This window comes from Musa acuminata, chromosome BXJ1-2 (genome assembly GCF_036884655.1).
Source record: "Musa acuminata AAA Group cultivar baxijiao chromosome BXJ1-2, Cavendish_Baxijiao_AAA, whole genome shotgun sequence".
In the NCBI taxonomy this organism is placed as follows: domain Eukaryota; kingdom Viridiplantae; phylum Streptophyta; class Magnoliopsida; order Zingiberales; family Musaceae; genus Musa; species Musa acuminata.
In genome coordinates, this window is record NC_088328.1 from 25,830,194 (window position 1) to 25,843,400 (window position 13,207).

A 13,207-nucleotide genomic window follows, 5' to 3' on the forward strand; every position below is an offset into this window, starting at 1 on the left:
CCCTAATGACGTTGGGATCTGTAGTATTGCATGTTAACACTGCATTATCTTGTATCATGTTAATATATACTATCCTAATCTCAATATGGACAACACTCCATCCATGGGAAGATTCGATCAACACGACATTCAAAAATTAAATGTTTATTCAAAAAGATGGATGATTAAGACTTAAAAGCATGATAAGATTAATAATTTTCCTATAGATGCGGGTTTATAGAATTTGCATCCCTAGCAAAGGGTTGTGATGGAAGAGTTTGCACAACAAAAGACATCTTGGGTATATATATGATCAAACCAAATTTTAATAGACTTGCCAACTAAAAGAATCATTCACATTGCTAACCAAGCACATATGAGAAGGGTTCGTTACCGCATCTTTGAAGCAAAAGGACTTCCTAAATTGATTTTCTTTTCCAAAATAATCTGTAAAAATCGATCAAAGCCTTAAAACTCCAGCACTTACCTAATGGCGAAAAGAAACAAGGAACAATGCTCAAAAGCAACTCTCTTGCTATGTGCTTTAACATTCAAACAATCAATACATTCGAAGCAAGAAATAGTACGATACATTCAAGCACTCTACAGAAAGAAAAGGAAATGTCATATGTAAGAGATTACCTAGTCCCAATTATCTTAGCTTGTGTAAGAAACATGAGGCATCTACTCGAACCACTGCAAGCTCACAGACAGAACGGAGCTGCCCTTCAATGGCAGGACGAACCGAGCTCCACAATAAGGGCAGGATACATCTTTCTGCCCACGACAGATTGGAGCAAAAGTTGCCCCACGAACAACAAATGGGATTCCTGTAAGTATAATTGAGCTTATTAGCATCCTTTTTATCACCAGCATGTGGTAGCACCTGCCTACCCTTCTTTGCTTAGATATCAGTTGGACTGTTTTCCAGAAGCAACCTGGCAAACTTAGCTGCTGTAGCATGGTTCCCTCCCTAGTAGCAGACAGTCATAGCATTATGGAGGACAAGCCTCGTAAGAATCTTCGGAAGCTTACAGTTGCCAGCTCCTGCTGTTAAACTGAATTGTCCTTGATTTCCTTGCTCTGAACTTACATTTTCAAGCCCAGGAGACTAGCAATCTCAATTAGCTCCTTCACCTCATCAGCTTCCCTCATCGAGTCCACTGCAACAAACGGGATAGTGAACAGAATGTTGAGAAATTGGCAAAGCCTCTGGAAATTTTCTCTGTTGTGGCTTGATAAGCCGCCTTTAGCATCTCATCCATCTGCACAAAGTTGTACACAAGTGCTGTTGAGCCCCTTGTATTAGGACTGGTAGACTCATTCCATCCTTTCGCAACAGCAATTGATATAGCTGGAACAAACAGGAAAGGCACACATCTAGGTATGACAGGCCACAAGAAGATCCGGGAACAATGGCTTCATAGGTGCAAAGTTCATTATACCCAATTGCCGGCTAAGCAAACGCATGGCAGTGTCATAATTTCCAGCTGCCACATGCTCCCCAGCAAAATAGATAACTTCTGAATCCAGATTTGGCTGACAGGCATACCAGGTGTAGGGGCAACAGATAAGGAACTTCCAGCATCTATTGATGTATCCACATCAAGCGGCAATTCCAAATCCTCAAGGTCCCATCCTCCTTCATCATTAACTTCATTTGTTACCTCATCCTCAATTTCTGCTACTATATTTTGCATCATACCCTCCTTGTCAACAATGTCCAATTCCTCATCACCGTTTCAACACCAGTAGCTTCTTCCTCTTCCTCATTTTCTACCCTCCCAGTGTCCAAACCGTCATTGAAGATACCCCTCATTACCCCTAACAGTAGCCAATCACCACTGCACATGAGCGGTAGAGGTGGCATCAGAAGAGAATTCAGCAGCAAGCCAGTTGAAGTTCTCTGAGAACAACCCTCTGTTTTAGATAAAAAATGGGCATCCTATCCTCAGCTCTGGATGACAGGTTACCAGTGCCATCATAAAATATGGCATCCGTACCAATTGCAAGAAGTCTCTTCTTTACAACCTCATTTTTAAGGTTTTTCACAATAGCATGATTGCTAATCTTGTCAAGAACAGCAAACCTATTACGAGCTACAAAAACAATTGATGCTCCAGCTCCCTTGCTTGCAATCCAGCATATAGTCACCCGTTCCAAAAATGCCCTTAAGAACAATATAAAGCTCATAAGATCCACCCTCCACATCAGAAGATATCAAAACAGCATTCTCACTGGGACTAAAAGAATGTTCTAAAACCCTGCTTCAAGCTGACAGAGCCAGATCTTCTTATAGGAGCTACCTTATAGAAACACAAGAAACAATTTTACACATAGCATAGAGTATCTCCACTGACAGAGAAAGCTGGACATTCCCTTTCCAATATGACAACAATCATGCCATTATCATGACTAGCAACAGAAGGTTCATTTCTGGATGTGCAGCGAGAATTTAGAACAGTCATGTTCCTGACTGAATGTTCATACCTGTCAATTTCTGGATGTGCAGCAAGAAACATTATTCATGTGACCTCTCAACGTGTTCACCTCCAAAGCTTTTCAATCTGTTACAATGAGATTAACATTAGTGGACTCGCTTTCGTTTAAGCTAACAAGTAACATCAATATTTTCCTTCTTAGACTCATGTCATAAAGGAAATAAATAAAATTTTCAGACATTTCTCACATTAAAATGATATGATAGAAACACAAAAAACAATCTCTAGAACTCTATTAGATCAGTTTCTGTAAATTGCAATTTCATTTTTCTCAACATCAGACAAAATAACAATTTCAGTTTGCACTCCTAAAGAAGGATAAGGATGTTAACAGAGATGTTTATATCAGGTTACCATTCATTCTCCACAGTTTCAATCGTCGATCATCTGCCCCCGAAACAATTAGAGGCAAGGTAGGATGGAAAGATACCCAATTGACTCCATGATCATGGCCTTCCAACACATACTTGACAGCAGCATCAACACCCCCAAATACGCATTTATCCGACCCGGATGCAGGACATCATCAACCAGAGAAACCTTTTTCCTCAGTGAACTGATATCCCATAACGGACTGGCTGATCCAGAGAGACAGACAGAAGTAGGTCTTTCATCGGATGGAATGAGGCACACATGACATGATGGTTATGCCCGGTCAACACAGAAATGCAGGTCTGAGATTGCTAGTTCTCAGTCCTCATGGTTTGATCTGCTCTAACAATCCATGGGTGCTCGTCAATGAATCGAACAGTGCAGATGTAATCAAGATGTCCAAGAAGTGTGAACAAGCACCGGTGGGTCTTATAATTCCACACCTTAATCTTGTAGTTATCTCCTGCAATTACAACTTTGCTTTCAGCATCAAATGCACAAACAATTTGGATCCTTCGGAGTGCGTTCTAAAGGAAGAGTCTCAAACAAGAGATTCATGCTTTGAATGAATGAGGATGTCTTACCATTGATGACCTAATCAATTTTAAGATAGTCAACCTAAAAGCACGAACCAAGGGATATCGTATTCCAATCCTATATATGCACAACATTATAGTTTTGTATCAACAAAATGCAATAGTAGCAAATTCAGGCACTCCAAAAGTAATTTGAGACCACAATCTTTTTGAAGGACCGAGATAACAAGCGACATAGGACGACATCAGAATCAATTAGGATCGAACGAACATTGCGCATCAAGGACGCGCGTCATTACAACGACAGAGAGAGGGATGGCAGTCACCTCCGGAGACGAAAAGAGGCTCAAGCTTGTGGAAGAGGACGCCGCGGAAAGCGATCGATAAGCGTGCGCATCGGATAGTCCCACAGCTGTATGACGCCGCTATGGAGGCTAGCAAGAATCCACGGCCGCTTGCGGTGGAAGCCAGAGCCTTCACCTGGTTGCTCTTCGTCTCAAACATGGTCAGCGTCACATCCACGCCCACCTGAGCGATCGAAAGCAATGCAAAACAACCCAGATCAGAGAGAAGGGGCACTCGCCGCTCTTCTTCAGCGGTTGCTCGTTTGGGCAATTTAGCGAAAAAGCCCCTACTAATTAGTTTTTTCGCCCCTTCAGGACTCAATTTATCTCTGTATATTTTCCTTAAAGCCCCTGCATAACATTAATCTGTTATAATAAATTAGAAATACCTTCTTAATGGCAAAAGGAAAATAAATATTGTTTTATCAATTGCATCAGTGCTCCCTAAATGCAACAACTTTATTGTATTTCTTACTCCGAATCATTCGACTCTTTTAATTTAAGCATTAAAGATATATTTTATGAAGCATATTTATATAAACACTGCCTTGAATCTCTTGATTGCTTGCAACAAGCTCGAACAATTGGATTCGCAACCAGAATTTATGGTGACAGAACTCAACTTGCCTGAAGACTTAGTCTTACGTTTGTATACAAAGCTCAACCATTGGATACATGAGGTTTCACAACTATTACAACAATCAGACTCCATAGCTTCTCTAAACGATGGCGGATTTATAAAATCAAAGTTTATAAATTTTAAAAAAAATATAATTATTTATATAAGTAAAATAATATTAAATATATATAATAGATATATTGTTTTTAAAAAAATCTATTTTTTTCACTTTTTCTCGCACGACAATAAGCCTCTGCCTTCATCTTTGCATAGTCGCTTCCGTCTCCGGTGTGCCCTCGCCTACACCCACCACCTCCACCCTTGCGTTCACCTTTACTCTTGCCTATTGCTACCACCCCATCCCATGTTCGTCGTCACCTCCACTCTTGCCCTTATCCATCACCCTTGAGCATCCTCTCATCATCGTCCACCACTATTGTCATGCCCTTGTTTGCCATTGTCGAGATGCCATTAAGGCCTTATCGTGATCCCCTCGCCCTCTATCTCTACTACAACTTGCACTATTGTTGTTGTTTTGCCCCCTCACCTCTAGTCATGCCATTTTTAATGATAGCACACTTTTCTTCTACCTCTTAGATTTTGAGTCTCTCGTATTGAAGGAGTACAACCTTCATTCACTTATGCCCCTCATCGTCGCTCGATTAGAGAAGCAAAGCAACTCAGGAAGAGGGTATGGATGACGCATAATGTGATGGGCTATACGGAGAGAAGGGACAAGAAGCTCTGTCGTGGCTATCTTCTTCCCCTCAATCAAGGTCAATGACTATGATGCATGAGGAGAATTCAACAGATGGGGCTTTACGGTAGGACGAAGATGACAAGGCAAAGATGATGAACAAGAGCAGAGACGATATATGTGGGCGCAATGATATTTATGGACAAGAGCGACGAAAATAACCAGTGAAGGTGAGGACATACTCGAGACAGAGGCGAGACAAAGAGCAGAACTTTACGACGAGATAACGGGGCAAAGGCAACGGGTGAAGAGGTAGCGAGGTAAGTGAGGCGATGGAACAAAAAATATGGGTAATCTATTTTTTAGAAAATAATTGATGCTTTATAGAAAATTAAAAAAAAACTCTAAGACAAAAAACCATTTTTTTTAGAATTTACCTAAAAATAATATAAGTTCTTGATAATATAGATGATGGCATATAAAATAATTCCGAACTTTTAAGGATGTATATATAACCCTTTGATTAACCATCAAGAACGAGGTCGGTTACTACTACATTTCAATGAACGTCTCGCACATTCACGTCGTCTTTTCCGCTTTGGTTCTCCTCTCGGGAGCAGAAGAATGGAATCCGTGGCCTCCCTTACGTTTCCAGATCTCATCTCGATTAGGGTTTTCTTGCTCTCGATCTTAACGTCTGACCTAATGGAACGCGAGTCTAGTCCTTTTTCTTGCCCGTGATTCATCGGAACTTGGTAACTTCTTCGTCTTTCTCCAGATCGTCTTTGTGTTGCTGCTTATTCAATGATGTCGTACGAACCCGTACGATCGAGGTACGTGAAGCTCACCAAGGACCAGGATGCGCCGTTAGAGGAGATCCGCCCAGGAGAGCTCAATCAACCCGTTCGCGTTCCCCAGGTTAGGGCTCCAATATGGGACTCAGTCTTTGATGTCCTTTTGTTTTGGATCTTCCATATGATCGAAGATGGATTCAAGTTTAGGAAGAAAGGTTTCTACTCTATGTTGATACTTCCTTTTCTCTTTCAGTTGGGGGTCCGCCGGTGTCCCGAGTGCGGGCAACCTTTGCCTGAAAGCTATGAGCCACCTGCTGATGAATCTTGAACTACTGCAATTGGTGGCTGTGCTAAGGATCCTGAGAGCTGTAAGATCTCTTCTTCGTTCATGTGTCTTCATTGAAAAGCCGAAACTGTAATTTGTACTTACATTGGATGCATTTGAAATTCTAGAACGATATTTTTTGTTTGGTCTATCGTTACTTTTTTGTATGTTATTCATATCGTAGACATGTTCGACATTATTTTTTCAGTTTCTTGTTCATAATTAATTAGTCCCCCCAATGGCTGGGCTGTTCGATGAAATGGTAGGCCTAATTTTGTAAGAGTTGACAATTTAAACAAAATGTCTGATGGATGGGATATCGAATGAATCTCCATCATCAATTATTTAACCGCGAGATTGCTTGTGCTCAGCAAAGAATAAAGGATATGAATCTTCCCTAATATGTTGACTGTGGAGGTTGTAGGAAACAGAAAAAAGGATAAGAGAAGTTCTGATGGAATTGTGGAGACCTATAGACAATAAACAGAGCAAGTCTAATGCATGCCAACTTAATCACTGTACGATCTGAGGAAAGTTCAGGCTGCTTGTCGAACTGGCTTTCAGATACATTTATAACTCCAAGATTCAATGGACCATAACTGATAGCACATTAGCATGTCTTCATGAACTTTGAGCTTGCCATAGGTCACCTAGAATAACAGAGAACACAGGAAACATTGAAGACAGAAGAATGGTAGAAGATGGAACAGTTGTATGTGTTATCGTCATGCTTGGTACCCAAACCACTTATAGAAGCCAATACGGCATTACTCTTTCTACAATGTCAAAATTGTTACAAGATTTTAAACGTAAAGAAATAACTGCTCATCTGTAGTAGCAAAATTTGAATATAAACATTTCACACATTGAATTAGGACCATTTCAAAACCTTAATGTAAATATTTTAAAAACTAAAATACCATAAATAAATTTAAACATTTAGCATAATAGGTTCATAATGGTTAAGGATCTCAATTAACTCACTCATTTATCCTTTAACATTGCTCATCTGTGACTTGGGTGACTAGGATAGGAGTCATGGAAACAACATCTCTTATTGTCGTCATACATACATTGACTCTCCATAGATACCATGCGTTAGGTTCACTATAACAATAAATCATAACCTATAGCCTCTTAACATTCAAATTGGAGAATGAAAATTTAAATAAAGATAAAGGATTTACTTATTCTGTATCCAGTAGCTCATGGCCTGTAGTTTTTGTCTCAAGGCATGCAAGTTGTGCCTTTGCCTATGATCGATCCAATTGGGATTGGCATAAGCTGGACAGGATCACCGGGCACATATTTTAAAATAGTCGAATTACCATTGTTATATACCATATATTTAACCTGGATATAATTTTCTTATGTCATCCTGTACCATGGCTTGAAATCCTTGATATAGAATTGAAATGGTAACATAACATGAAAAACTTGATAACAACATCTGCAGATGGAGTTTGGTTTGCATCATTTGTATCTTGTCTTGGTTGTTCTAAAGCAAGATTTATTTTTTACTGGCACACACGATGTTCACAGCATGATAGCCTCATCAATATGATTCTGATGACACACATCAACAGTATCCAAAAATGTGTATTGCCATTATCTTGGCATGGTATGTAATAATGGATTATATGCCAACTACAACACAGATGGAAACTCAAAGTTATACCGAATTTTATATGCATTCTTGCTATTATCTTTTCAGGGACTCAACCTTTAGATAGCCCATTTTACACATGTTATTAGGATTGTTAGTCTTGAATATAGTCACAAGGGATTCTTAAACTTGCAAAATTTTGGATTTGATGCATTCTTAAGATCGATGAAGACATTATTCATAGAATAAAAACAAGATGATTAAGATGTATAAAAGCATAGGAAATTTTATATAATCCTTCTGGGGCTCTTATATAAAAGGAAAATTCTATAAATAGTAGAAGTATAATATCATAGTTATGAATTGAAATATTGGACAATTGGTAAACAATGTGTACAAAGAGTTCGTATACCTGATATGAGGATGTGAAGGTGAATGTATGAAGTTACTAGAAAAGATATAATAAGAAATATTTTAATTTATGAAATAATTAGATATAATCCATTGGAAGATAAATGAGTAACGTTGGTTTAACATGGTTCGAATATGTTTCAAAAGAACTATAGATGTCTTGATTAGATGATGTGAATTGATTTAATTAGTGGTCTGAGAAGAAGTAGAGAGGCCTAAGAAATTTTTATATAAAATCATATGAAGCTATGTGATTGCTAATAGATAGCTAGGGATATTGCTCTACATAGAGCTCAATTATGGGAAATGATTCATGTTCCCCAAATTTTTGGGACATTATGGTTTGTAGTTGTTGCCACGGATGCATATTTGTTGGTTATGTTGATCTAAGTAAACTTATGTGTTTATTTCACTTTTAAGTATACTTATGAACTCAGTTAATGCTTGATCAATTAGTATTATTTTACACAGGCAAATAATCTCTCAGGTATGACCTCATCACTGTTTACAATGTTCCTAGAGTGTACTTAATCTTCAGAAGACATTATTTAAGCAAAATGGGAGATGCCCCCCCAGAATTACATGTATCCAACAAAATATTTATGTCCTCCATTTGAAAGTGCCAACTTCATTAGGCATGCATGTGAATTTCTCCAGGAGTAGATGTAAGAAGGTCCATTAAAATATTCTCTTGTAGAGATTTATTTTCTTCGACAATGAAATCCTGCAGAAGTGTTATCATTACTCTTTTGTCATTGCTTGCCAGATCTGGATCTCAGCGAGATATGTTTATCCTAGATGATTTTTACCTAATTCAACCACAATAGTAGCATTTTTCTGACTGTACAAAGTTTAGTTATTCTGTGATCCGTAGTCCTTCAGACATTTATGGTCAATGTATCATCAAGGAATGAAGGTAAGTGATGGTTCATATACTTTAAAGATGTAACTAGCTATTATCAGTAAGAGAAGCCAAGGCTGATGCCTTTCTGCTGTCATATGTATTATGCCTATGTTATATCCCATGTTTTATCATTAAAAAGTGCCACATCATTTTTTATTCTGTTGTGATTAAACAGTTTCTTGAATGTCCCATATGAAACAAATCTTAACATGTGCAGACGGTCCATAAATTATAAAAAATGGGGTCATCCTTTGTGTCTTTCATTATGTCTGTGCTATTGGGCATTTTTTATTGCCAGAATGCTGCTTTTTTGTATGTTGTACTTCCACTTAGTTATGTCCCTTCTCTGTTTGTCTCTAGCTTTGACTGTGTGATATTTGATTATTTTAGTGTATTATTATCATTGCAGAACTCTCCATGTCAACCTTGTATGGTCCATTGCTGCATGCATTGGTGTGCCATCTGTCAGGAGCATTGAGAAATGAAAGGTCAGTTATCCGGTGATCTTGTGCAGATTACAGTTGTCAATCCACCGGCGGTGCAAGAAATAAGCAACCATAGTTTGAGCCTACATGCTGAATTGGAGATGAAAGCATTATGGTTCATCTGATTTCCAGCACAGGTCGAGAACTTCTAGCAGAAGAAAGAAGGCTGAAAGATCAACTCTTTTATGTTTCTTCTTTTAACAAACTTTAATGACATCTCAAGGAAAATTGCTGGTATTTTTGCCATCCGACTAGCTCACTTTTTTTTCTTTGCGTTACTATTTTGATGCTTCTAGCTGATTTAGGGGATAATTTCATGGTTTTCTGTCCTTTAACCATGTGGTCACCATTTATAAAACGTGGCAACTTTACAGACTACTTCTGATCTCTCTCTCTGATTTGGCTGTTAGAACTACATGATTCTGCATTCTTCAATTTTAATTGAGTATGAGACGATGCTGGTTTTTTTCTAGGACACCAAGGTGCTCAGATCTAGGCATTTTCTGTATATGAAGATTCTATGCTTGTTCAGGTATGGAAGTACTTCTACTGCTCGTTCTGTATTTATAGGCTCTTTTATGGTCGTCAATGTTACATAGCTTGTGATTCCTTTTCTGATATCATTTTTTTAGATAGTATTAGTACTAATTTTTCCCCTGTCTTTCCTGGTCCAGTCGTGGTTCGTTTTTGTTCGATAATGTTAACTTCTGGTGGAAAAGATATTAAATTCTCACTACTGATTCTATTAAGTGCAGAACAAAATATACAGATTCTTACCTTTTAAAGTATCATAGTAAACATTTATTTGACAGCTGAGATTTGGCAGAACATGGTTTTCTCTCTTCTTATTCGTTTGAGTTCCATCTGAAATGAACCGATGAACAGCGGATAGCAGATTTATAAATTATCTCCAGGTCAAGATTGTGACATTTTAACAAACCCAATGCTTCCAGATGCTGCTGTGTCGGTAAGGTTGGGTGGGGTGCCTCCCGGGGATTTGTCGTTTGCAAAGTAATAGTAGCTCCCTGTAAACATACATGCTTCTGCTTCTGTGTTTTGATCTCGTCCACATACTAATCTGAATGGAGAACTATGTGATGATGGTGAATGACACTGTGAACCTGCAAAGCACTATGAAATCAGTGTAGTAGTTGGGACTTCGTTTTGCAGATACTATTGATGGAATCATAAAGTAGGTTGGAATCACGGGGTTCAAAATGCATAAATTTTAAGTTGAAGTCAATGTAAATTCACATTCTCCTGACAAAATATTGTTACGCTGTGTTCATTTTCATTTATGGTATTCTTTCTTTTTATTCAAACCTATCATCATGTTTTCTATTTGATTTTTTCATCATTCATAGTTTTAAGCTGTTTTGATATCAATTATTGTAACAGGATAATTTAATTACATTTATTTACATTTATTTTTTCATTAGATAAAGAGAGTCTGATGGATTTGCTTCGTCGAACTTTAATGCGCGGTTGCTGCAATCAAGTGATGGGACCAACTCATAGAGCCCGAGACGTCGGGAGCATATTAACTTCAATCATGGCGGACGACGTCATTTCACGGCCATAAACCATCTCCATGGATTCGCCACGTTTTCCTTGCACGCCCACGAGACGAAATCTCGGCTCCCTCCCCTCTTGACTGTGAGTATTCTCTTTTTGATTGATATAACAGCCTTTCACATCAACGCCATGCTCACCTTATCACCAACTTCGCTCTACTTTATTGCTCACAATACTTGAGATAGACTGCTGCAAACCCTTGTTCGCGATACTTACTTTTCTTGCTTTTCGTTGGAGTACTATATAGATTATAAGGAATCCTTTTAGCGTGGCTGGAGGATCGCATGCTGACAAGATCTATAGGGTTTGGATTTTCACGAAACATGCACAGTAGATTCTTCGATAGCCTTGTAAAGCATATTCGATAGATTTCATCCCACGTTTTTTATTTATTATTTTATATATGATATCGTTTCTCACAATCTAATCTGATAAACTGCTTCACCTTTTAGTATATGATTAAAATGATAGAAGATAAGAATGATTATTGAATAAGCTTTATTGAAGTAACTTTAGCTTGAATACGAATCTTGGATCGATGCAAAGAATGGTTTATGAGCCAAGGCTTCGTGAGTAGGGCAAGAGCAGATCGTTGCTGCTATTGTTGTTATTGTTGTTGTTGCAGCTGCGACGACGACGACCATAGTAGAGGAGAAAGCTGTAGTAATAGAAAAAACTATAGCAATGCTGTAGCAAAGGAATAAGCTACAATAAAGGAGGAAGTTGTAGTAGAGGAGGAAGTTGCAGCGATGTTATAGCAGAGGAGGAAGCTACAGCAGAGGTGCAGCAGAGGAGAAAGCTGCAATAGAGGTACAGTAGAGGAGGAAGCTGCAAAAGAGGAGGAAGCTACAACGATGCCATAATAGAGAAGAAGGCTACAGCAAAGGAGGAAAGGTGGGGCAGTGCTAGTGAGCGTAGCACTAGAGACGCCACAGCGGAAGGGAACGGACGTTGGTGTAGAGTGGAAGTGGAGAAGACAGTTGTCGTTCGCCGAGGAGGAAAGATTTATCGCACCGATGGCCTGATGATGGAAAAGCAATAGTAGAAAGCTTTTTCTTTTGCCACCGAAGGTGGAGAAGCAACAAATAAGTCGACATTGAGAAGAGAGCTTGCTTTAGGCAAGTGGCTCTGATACCATGATAAAAATGATAGAAGATAAGAACAATTATTGAAGAAACTTTATTGAAGTAACTTTAGCTTGAATATATTAACATGTCCCTCTCAATCTTATCTTCTATCAGTATAAAGATAAGGTCATTCACCCTTTGGTATGAATTATTAGTTCTAAATGTTTAAGTCCAACCTATCAACTAATTCGACTTTCCCCTTATGATTCAAATATAGTCTAGAATTAAAATCTTTTCAAGTATAGTGCTTCTGTCATCCTCGTAAGGCTCAAATATTATTCGCACTTGATGTTCAGCACAGAATTTGTTGATGTACTGTGATAACTAGTTCTTTAGCTTGATAAATCTAAACCACTAGCTCAAAACATTTAATCCAAATTAATGATAGTAGAATCATTAATTTAATATGATGAAAATGAATCATTAGCCAAAATATATAGGTGTTAATACATGAAAGTCAAGATTGCAATGCATCATCTCTATTGAAACATTCTCTCAGTTAGCATACTATTATACCGTTGATAGGACTTAAGTTTGAGTTCGAATAAGAATTTAATATAATACAAATTTCAATGCATAAAACCTTATATAATTTGATGTCTTGTTAAAAAAATAAGTTATAATAAAAATATTCTGAAAATGTTATTGCAGCCTCAGTCAATTTGACATTAAGTTCTGATAAGGGTACTCCAAAAGTTCATCCACATGTATCCAAATGACTCCAAGCAAACTGTTGTGAACCCTGTGGAGCTTGTGCATGAAGTCTATCTTTGATCACCACCATGCGTGTTTACTTTCTTTTATCTTATTTATTTTGCTTTTGTGTTTGTCTTCCTTCTCTCACTCACCTCTTTTGTGTTCCCACCTGTCTTCTTGTTTACAAAAGAAAAGGTATTTATTTCATCATCAATAAGCATAGTATCCACTTTGCA

At 38.1% G+C, this 13,207-nt stretch overlaps 1 long non-coding RNA gene and 2 pseudogenes across 2 annotated transcripts; 1 reads left to right on the forward strand and 2 right to left on the reverse strand.

Annotated features, from left to right (window-relative positions):
- Nucleotides 1-631: 631 nt before the first annotated feature.
- Nucleotides 632-2,447, reverse strand: LOC135611913 (coatomer subunit alpha-3-like; annotated as a pseudogene).
- On the reverse strand, nucleotides 1,921-4,809 carry LOC135611922 (coatomer subunit alpha-2-like; annotated as a pseudogene).
- Nucleotides 4,810-5,588: 779 nt separating this feature from the next.
- On the forward strand, nucleotides 5,589-13,196 carry LOC135605304 (uncharacterized). 2 transcript variants are annotated; one of them, XR_010484415.1, is made up of 6 exons: nucleotides 5,589-5,966; nucleotides 6,096-6,210; nucleotides 9,498-9,807; nucleotides 10,047-10,105; nucleotides 11,013-11,229; nucleotides 12,927-13,196. It is a non-coding gene; the product is annotated as an uncharacterized LOC135605304 (long non-coding RNA). The 2 variants fall into 2 exon arrangements; XR_010484414.1 differs by lacking the exon at nucleotides 12,927-13,196 and having other exon boundaries at nucleotides 11,013-12,870.
- Nucleotides 13,197-13,207: the final 11 nt, after the last annotated feature.